This window comes from Ictidomys tridecemlineatus, chromosome 5 (assembly GCF_052094955.1).
Source record: "Ictidomys tridecemlineatus isolate mIctTri1 chromosome 5, mIctTri1.hap1, whole genome shotgun sequence".
Classification (NCBI taxonomy): domain Eukaryota; kingdom Metazoa; phylum Chordata; class Mammalia; order Rodentia; family Sciuridae; genus Ictidomys; species Ictidomys tridecemlineatus.
In genome coordinates this window covers 132,193,106-132,202,854 of record NC_135481.1, presented here as the reverse complement: position 1 = coordinate 132,202,854, position 9,749 = coordinate 132,193,106, and positions in this window count along the sequence as shown.

The window sequence follows — 9,749 nt, the reverse complement described above, 5'->3', positions numbered from 1 at the left end:
GCCTTTTGAACAAGGAATATAAGCTTTTCATCAACTGTCCCCTGTCTGCTTCTGCAGCCACATCAAATTCATACTGACATTGAATTGATAGTTCCCACCTTTCTCATCTCCCTGCTTTTGCATATGTTCCCTCCTGCTTCTTTATCTTGCCTTTTGATTCTCAGCTCAGGGATCACCCTTGTGAACCCTCCTTCAAAGATCCCAGTGCCAATATGAGTCAAACCTCCTTCCCATGCTATCACATCCTCTGCATATTGCTGATGCTGCGTTCTTCCTATTCATTTATATGTCCATTCTCTTCCCTAGGTTGTGAGTACATTCTGAGCAAAGCCTAGATCTTATTCATCTTTATGTTTCCTTACCTAACTCAGGTTCTGACATATAGTGAGAACTCAAATTTTTTTAAACTTGTTAAACAATGGCATGGGTGGCTGAATGATTGACACTTTCAGTTACTAAAATAGTAAATGCAGGGAGAACAGCTGGAAGGAGGAGGAATCACAATGAGTTCAGTCTGGACATAGGGAGTTTTGAGCATCTGTGGGCTATAGAGAGTGGAGATTCCTAGTGGGCATATGAATGCAGAAATTGGAGATCAGGAGAAAGATCCAGATAGGGTTAGAAATTTGAGCATCATCTGCATATAGAAAGTAGAAAGTCAAGGGTTCAGATTTAAAATAAACCAAGAAGTACAGTAGGAACAATGGGATTTAGAAAAACCCCAATATTGGGGGGATAATCAATGGAAGAGACATGCAATATCAAGACAAAGATGATACTAAAGAGGGATGGAAATTAAGGAAGTTCCAATACAGAAGCCAAGGAGAAAGGAGGAACCATTTTGCATGTTGTTTAGTCTCCACTGGCTTTGGGACAAAACAAATAAATCTCAAGAACCTTTGGCAAATTCATCTGGCCTCCCAACTCTCTTGGAGAAAAAACTAGCTCTCAGCATCCCCTTGATTTAAATAGCTTCCATTTCTAGGGTGCTAAGGAGAAATATTTTGGGGAAGAGCAGATGGACATAACAAAACCAAGGATCTGTTCTGTGATTGCACCGGTTTCTCCAACACAGTTCTAATTTGTACAACCTAGAGTCCATTTCCCATAATTTGAAATCCCTGTGTATTTGAACGGAAATATAATCCACGTGTTCATGATTCATTTGCACTTTATGTAACCAAATGTTGGGCTGTAGTTGTTTGATGTCCAAGAGACCATCTGAAGAGTCTTTGCAGCCAGAAGTCGTGAGCTGCCAAGGAAATTAAGAGAAGAAAAACCTTGGCCAGCCCCATCCATAATCCGAGGCAGTCAGCAGGGAATGAATAGATACAGTGTGAAAGGCAGAGGCATCCAATCTGCCAACTGTTAGATCAGATCCACATTCTGTGTCTCAAGTTCCAGACACTCCATGCTAAACAAGCCACATCAACAAACAGGCGATGCCTGGAAACACGTTGTCATTTATGTAACTGATTTGTTACTGTGAACATTTAGAATATTTCCAATTTTGACATTATAAATAAAGCTAACACAAAATCCTCATCGATAAATTTTACTCATAATTTCCTAAGGGTAAATTTTTTTCCTTTTTTTTTAATTGTAGATGAACAAAATACCTTTATTTTATTTATTTATTTTTATGTGGTGCTGAGGATTAAAGCCAGAGCCTCACACAAGCGAGGCAAGTGCTCTACCACTGAGCTACAACTCCAGCCCCTCCTAAGGGTAAATTTTCAATGAGTAAATTTTCAAAACTGGGGAGAAATGCATTATTAAATTGCATTTCAGAAAAATTGCATAAAGCTGTTCTCTTCCAAGCATTGAATGAGTTTACCTTTCTTACCATTCCTTCCCAAGCATGGAGCATTAGCAATGAAACAATTCAATGGAATATTATGAAGTTACTAAAAAAAAAATCACGTCCTCAAAGACTATTTTATGTAGTTTGGGAAACTATTAGTAATATAAATATAAAATTATACTACTGAATATAAATTTTATGAAAGTATAAATTTAATTATATTGAAATTATGACATAGGTGTAATTCTATTAGTCCTTCCAAGAGGTGACTCAGAGATCAGGCTGTCTCCACCTTGTGTCTTCACCTTCTCAACATGATGATTCAGAGTTCCATGGCAGGGGATAAGACAGCATGGAGAAATATACATGGGCTTTCAATGCTCAGGCCAAAAGTGACACATGTCACTTTCACTCATGACCTGTCTCCTAGAACTCAATCTTTTGACTGTATCTAACTGCAAAGCAATTAGAATGGGCACATGGATATTGAGTGAGCATTCAATGTGTCAGCCACAATCTGATCACCAACTATTCCTTTTCTCTCTCCTCCCCCTACAAAAAATTTTAAAAAATCACCCTGCAAATTCCAAAGTCCTATCAAGTCAAAGGGCATCTAAATCAGAAAACCAGATCTCCAACAGATGAGTAGCCATCTCTGCTTCAGGTCAGATGTAGCTCTTCTTGGTCCAGAGGACTATTATTCTAGAACAGGGATCAGCAAACATTTTCTTAATGGGCCAGAAAATAAATATGATAATCTAGCTAACCACTTGAAGCACTAAACGCAGTCACAGATAACACATAATCAAACTTCACTTACAAAAACAGGCAACAGGTGGTATTTAGCCATGGGGAGCAGTTTGCCAACCACTGACCTAAAGGTCAAGTTATCTGCCTTCTATATACCTAGGATTCAGTGGTGGAGCAGGGATAGGGCAGAAGTCATTGAGGAGCTAAATGGAAGAACCAGCCTTCACAGACCCATAAAAACTCAAATCTTACTGGACACCTTTATAAAGCCCTCTGATTCCAGAGTGTTAGTCTCTGATAATCCTTCATTCTGCTCTCCAGAGGGCAACCCCTTATCTTTTTTTGTTTTGCAGGGGGCAGTGACTGGGATTGAACTCAAGGGCACTCGACCACTGAGCCACATCCCCAGCCCTATTTGTGTTTTATTTAGAGACAGGGTCTCACTGAGTTGCTTAGCATCTCAGTTTTGCTGAGGCTGGCCTTGAACTCATGATCTTCCTGCTTCACCTCCTGAGCCCCTGGAATTATGCTCCATAGATCCATTCTAGAAGGTCCTTCCTCTTCCATTGCCTCCTTGGCCACATCTGAAATGGGCTTTGGAAAATGTGTCCTCCTTGAGACTTTCATAGCTTTGTCAGACTTCTTGTTACCTATAGATGCTTTCTACAGCCAAAATCATGTGGTGGTGGTTGGGGGGAATGGTGTCTTGCTTTTTGTTTTTTGTTTGTTTGTTTGTTTGTTTTTTTATTAGGAAAGGATTTTTGTTTGCTTCCTTTTGTTTTTTGTTTCTTCTACTCTGAGGATTGAATCCAGGGCCTCACACATATGCCAAGCAAGCACTCTGCCACTGACCTCTTGTTTTGTTTTGTTGGCAGTGTACCTCTCAGAAATTAGTAGTCAGTTCCTCATCCAGGAGCCACACCCACTGTTCCTTGGAGACTTGATTCCCAGATATGCTTTGCTTCCTCGCCTGTTTCCTCAAGCTTCTTTCACACAATTGCAATGGGGGCTACCTTGAAACAACCTGGAGTACTGGGTGTGAAAGCTTAATCTAATTTTTCTCTAAGATATCATAGCCAGAGGGAAGTTTTAATGATAGGTGTGAAAGCCACACTCTTAATTTCATTTTTTCCCAGATTGCACCTGGGTAGCAAATTCTCAATCTGATATTTGCCTTTGACCTCCCAAAGCCTTTCATAATCGCATATTTTACCGTTCGTCATCTAGAGGCAAATAGTTTTCAACCTTAGTTTCTGGCCATTCTCCATTCCTTTTTATTACTCTTGAAACTAGTCAATTATTTGGAAACTAGTAAAATTTTTGTACTTGCTTCTTCCTTCTCACATTTTGTTAAATATGGTCAATAGCAACCAGCGTGTAGTGCCAACACTTCATTTCTAAACTCTCCACCGTAGCTTCAAGTTCATTAGGAAGCAATATGCCTTCCAAGTCATCCCAGGCTATTCTTATAAATATTTTACCACTTTGTAACAGGGGCTTCTGGTTTTTTAGTCTCTGGTCCAGTTTCCTTATTGCTGTTGCCTAACCAAAATGTCAGTGCCACATATTTTAGTTATTGGTTACAGCAGCATCCCACTTCTACTTCCAATTTCTAAATTAGTCAGAAAAAGCCAGGTTATATTATGGTCTGTGTCTGAGTCCATTTTATGTTGCTAAGACCGAATACCTAAGACTTACTAATTTTTAGAGAATAGAGTTTTGTTTTGACTAATGGTTCTGGAGGCTGGAAAGTCCAAACACATGAGGTGAAAGTCCAACGCGTGCTGCTTTGACTCATGGAGGAAAGCAGAAGGGCAATTGGGCACACATGAAAGAGACAAAATAAAACAGACAGGCTTGTTCTACAACAACACACTCTCATGGTAATGAGTCCAGTCCCTTGGAAGCAAGAACTCACTCATTCCTGCAAGAATTAGCCCAGTCCTGTGAGAGTACCATTAATGAGCCAGACAGTTCTTAAAAATTTCATCACATCTCTTTTTTATTTTAATTTTTATTAGTGCATTATAATTACACATAATAGTGGAATTCATTATGCCATATTTGTACAAACAAACACACTGTACAAACAAACATACCTTCCCTTTGTACCAGTACCTTCCCTTTCTTCCTGATCTGCTTGCTTTAGTTTTCCAATTTTCTTCTCTAGCTGTTGCTGTTTGATATATATAAATAATACACATAAATGATTCATTGTAGTATGTTGATGAATACTACATAGCATAATTTGGTAGATTTGATTCCCCAATACTTCCCCATGTCCTTCACTCCCTCCTCCCCTCTTGGTCCCCTTCCTCTACTCTATTAGTCTTCTATTTTTGTGAGGTCATTTGTCTTATTCCTGCACGCGCTCTCTTGCTCTTTCTCCCATATATGAGGGAAAACATTCAAAGTTCCCATCACTTGTCAACACCTTTAGGAATCAAATTTCAACATGAGTTTCAGAGAAAACAAATCATATTCAAACCATAGCAGAAACAAATTAATCTCAACATTCAGTGTTTTAACACAAGCCACTTGCTTTTACATATAAAGTCTTAAGTGTGGCAATGTAACAAGGATTCAGAGGCTGGAAAAGCAAAAGTCCAGTGGGTAACTCAAAGCAAAAAAAAAAAAAAAAAAAAAACTTGGCGTCTCTGCCTCCATCTTGCATATGTCTCCTGTGCTCTGAGTCACCTTGGATTCCAGAACCAACAGTTCGGATAAACTTCTTGTTATACCTCCCACCCCAGTATACCCTCCTTATCACAGGCAAGTTCCCACTTGATGAAACCTGAGACAATAATCAACCAGAGCACATTTTGACAAAGACTGAGCGATGGTGAACATTTCTGGTCCTCTTGTCTATATAATATGGAAGTTCACATCAGTACCCCTGAAGACAAGATGGATGTGAGTCACTTTGTCTTCCTGGTGTAGCTATACTAATTGAAGATTTTTTTCTGCTTTTCACCAGTATTTTTTTTCATTTGGGGGGTTGGAGTGGAGATGGGGGCAGTAGTCAGACTTGATTTATTGAGATCTATAATCATGTCTCTGGCCTAGGTCTCTAGTAATAGCTTCTGGTGGTGGCATATACAATACATGTTAAAGAGATACACTGAAAATTATCAATATTTATCTCATTTTCCTCCATTTCCCACAGTGAACATTTATTACTTTTTAATCAGGATAGAACTAAAAATTCTGAAGTCAACAGGTAATTCAGTTGCTTGGGGTTAGGAGAATATATGGTCCTTAAACATTTCATTGGACTCACCTTTGAAATCTACATTTCCTAAATAGACCTTCACAGTTGCAAGGTAGGCTCTTCTCACTATTGGAATGGCTTTCACTCTGTGAAGTCTTCCTAATTCCAAAAGCATCTCCCTGGGATGTTCTCCCTCCTCCTATTTGTTTATCTTAGCATAGGTGTATTATTATTTGTTGGTAGATTATTGTTCAATATATTAATGTGCTTTTCTCCTTTGTGTTTTGGTTTTCATTCTTTGCCTGGGCACCCTCTGGGTGGTGGGAGAAGCTGGCAGATAGAGACCACTTAAGTAAGAAGGTAAAGCAAGTCATCTGGCTATTCATACATTCATAGCATTTTTTTTTAATCTCCAGCCACAAGTTTCCTATAAACTAGATTTATTGCCAGAAAGGGATTTTCCAACTGATTTTCATACCAAGCTTATCAAAATACAGGCCTAGATGATGAATTTCATAATTTATTCCATAATATAAAGAAAATGCCTTTGGCCTACGAGGGAAATCTTAGTCTAAGATGCCTCCCTAAATGGGAGGCTATGACAGAGGAGATATGGAGATGGAAGTTCACACTTCTGATCCCAAAGGATAATGAACAGGAAGTAAAAGAGGTGAGGAAAGGAAAAGAGGGCTGCAACACATGGATCCTGGTGTTTAATGAAGTTCAGGAAATACTTTTGCCTAATTCAAGCTGAACCCACATGTGATAGCGAGAACACAGACTGCACAGCCTGGAGGGAAACCCACAAAGCAAACTCAAGGTGCGCAGGAGAGAGGGAGATGGAGCCCACATCCCTGAGGGGAGCACGCATGAGCTGCTTCCATTCCTGTGTGCTGTGCCAATTACAGGGACAAAGTGGCAGCAGGGCCACCTCAGCACCATTGAGGACCAAGGTGTGGATGGGTCAACCAAGGAACACTGAGAAGGAAGTACCTAACTCTACTTGATGAGGCCAAAAGATGCCTCCCAGAGGACAGGGAAATCAGGCTGAGTCTTGGTGGATCAATCTTCTGGATGGGCAAGAACTGGAGGGACAGAGGAATTCAGCAGTCCTCTGAGAGTCTGATGTTCCAGGTACTATAATAAAGCAAAAGGAATTCTGTAATGGCATAAGTTTGGGGAACTATGTATTATGGCTCTCTCTTGGAAACATTTGCAAATAAAGTAACCAATCACTCCTCCTGCTGCTATTAGAGAGGTTTACAAGACTCAAACACAACAGGAGGTATTTGAGAGAAGATTGATGGCTTGTGTGTCTTCACTCCACCCCCAAGAAAGAAGTATAGAATGTTTCTCCCTTCACCCCAAACTCGATGAAAGGAGCTTCAAAGAGACCATTTGGTGATGTTGATTAGCATGCTCAGAAGGGAGAAAGACATCCAGGTGCTGACCCCACCTGGAAAGGCTAAGGAGAGAAAGAAATATTGAGCTGCTGTTTTGATGGCGAAGAAGAAGAAGAAGAAGAAGAAGAAGAAGAAGAAGAAGAAGAAGAAGAAGAAGAAGAAGAAGAAGAAAGAAGGAAGAAGGAAGAAGGAAGAAGGAAGAAGGAAGAAGGAAGAAGGAAGAAGGAAGAAGGAAGAAGGAAGAAGGAAGAAGGAAGAAGGAAGAAGAAGAAGCAGTTGTATTGGGATAGATATACACTCCCAGAATTTGGGAGGGCTCAAAGAATTCATGGCTAGTTTCTGTGGGCACATTAAAGAAAAAAAAATGTAGGCTCATTTAGGGTCACACTTAGCTGGGAAGAGTAGAAAGACCTCAGCAGAAAGAATACAAAGGTGCAGGGGACACCCAGAGGCTGAAATAAGCAACAGATTGGACAAGAAACACAAACCCCAGGTAAGATGCTTGGAGCAGGTGATATCCCAGTGAACTCCCCTGGGTATATCAAGAAAGTCATAGAGGCTGACCTTGGCCATCTGCCAAGACCAGAGATCACAGAACACAGAACAGGGTCTCCTGCAAGTGCTGCCAGGAAAGAAATTTCCTGATGTCCTACTCTCTTCTCTCAAACTCCAACTCCAAGAGGGTCAGAAACTGCAATGGGCAAAACTGAGGAGCAGACCAGCAGGGGTCTCCAGCCAAGAGCAAGCCAGATGGAAGGAGGCAGGAGGCGCAAATGTACCTCAAGTTCAAAAGATAATCATTACGTGGAAAGAGAGCATTTTAATAACTACACTAGTAGGTGTTGAAGTGTTTAGGAACATCAAGTGGCCAAAGGAAATAGCTCAGTGTCCATCCAGGGGATAGGAAGGAATTGACCCCAAATAATGGGACTGAAGGATTCCTCCTCAAGAGGTAGGAAGATAAGGTGAAAGAAATAATTGTCCTTTTTTTTTTTTTTTGGTACTACGGATTGAATCTAGGGGTGCTTTACAACTGAACTGCATCTCTAAGCACTTTCTATTTCTTTCTATATTTTTACTTTGAGGCAGGATCTCACAAAGTTGCCCAGGCTGGCCTCAGACTTGAAATTTTCTCACCTCAGCCTCCCAAGTTGCTGGGTTTATAGGTGTGCACAACTACACCTGGCTAAAATCGCCTTATGAATTCATCTCTTAAACAAGGGATGTTTGGGCTATATAAGGAACACAGAGAGGAGGAAAGGAAAGAGAGGGGGAGAGTAAAAGAAATGAGAGAGGGATATGAGAGAAGATGACAGAAGAGAGAGGGAAAGAGGTGGGTAAGGAACAATAATAGGAGAAGAGAGAGTAAAGGATGGGAGAAGGAAGAGAAAGAGAAATATCCAATAGGACTATGCCCCCAACTACTCTCCATCATTAATCTTTATTTGCCACTTTCAAACAGGGCTGTCCAACCAATGCTGTGACTCACACCTGTAATCTCAACTGCGATTCAGGAGGTCAGCCTGGGCAATTTAGTAAGACCCTGTCTCAAAATCCTACAACTCAGTTCCCCCAGTGGAATGAAGTCCCAGCCTCACTGCCCCCCCCCACCCCATGTTACCTACTTGATCAGACACCTGTTCCTGAGGTTGCTTTCTTCCCTGTTTCCTATTACCTCCCAAATAAGCTGTTCACCTTCATCCTTGTCTCCTTCCCACATCCATTCCAGGAGTAATGGCCACTTCCTCCCCTCTTTGTCTCTCAGGGACTTTGAACTTCTCCTGTTACCTCTCCAGTCATCTCTGGCAGGTCTCTCTCTTCTGTTGAATGCCCCTAACCCACAGCACTGCCCCTTCTGGGAAAGAAAGGGAAGGATGCAGAACCCAGAGGCCTCTCCCACCTCTAAAGTAAGAGACCAGATCTCAGCTCAGGGTTTCCCCCTCCTTCCCCACAAGCAAACCAGGCAATGTCCTGGAGTGGCAGGCCCAGGCCCTGGCAGCTCAGTTCAAGGGTGGAGCTGCTTCCTGCCCGTCTGGTTGGGAGCACATTCAGGAGACATGAGCAGATGTTTGGCAGATGTTCAACCTTGTTCCCATCATCCAACAACAACACAGTGCAGAGACGATGGATGCAGGGACAAGGAAGAAAGAGAATTGCTGGGCAGTGGAGATGGCCACAGGAGGCACCGCCTCTGTCCCTCTGGATGGGAGGGAGTCAGGGTGCTCAAGTGTCTGCACTTAGTGAGCTAGAACATGGTACGTACAGTGCCAAGAATCTGGTGTGGAGCTCTGGGTGGGTCAGCCTGTGTCACTCAGCTCCCTAGACAGAGCCCACAGCCCCAATGCCAGGTAGCCTGGGAGGCCAGGAGAAGCTGCAGGAATCTGGATCTATCAGAAAGGGAAGAACTGGAGCTAGGCAAGCTAAAACATAGCCCATGGTCTGCTCCTGGACACATGTGGGGCACCTCAAATTCATTCTACACTGAAACTGCATGTTTTCCAAATACTGGTTAGCACAGAGCTCCAGAGAACCTATTCTCATTGTCAGAGTTGGTATGTGAGACTAACCCCAGGTTCCATCT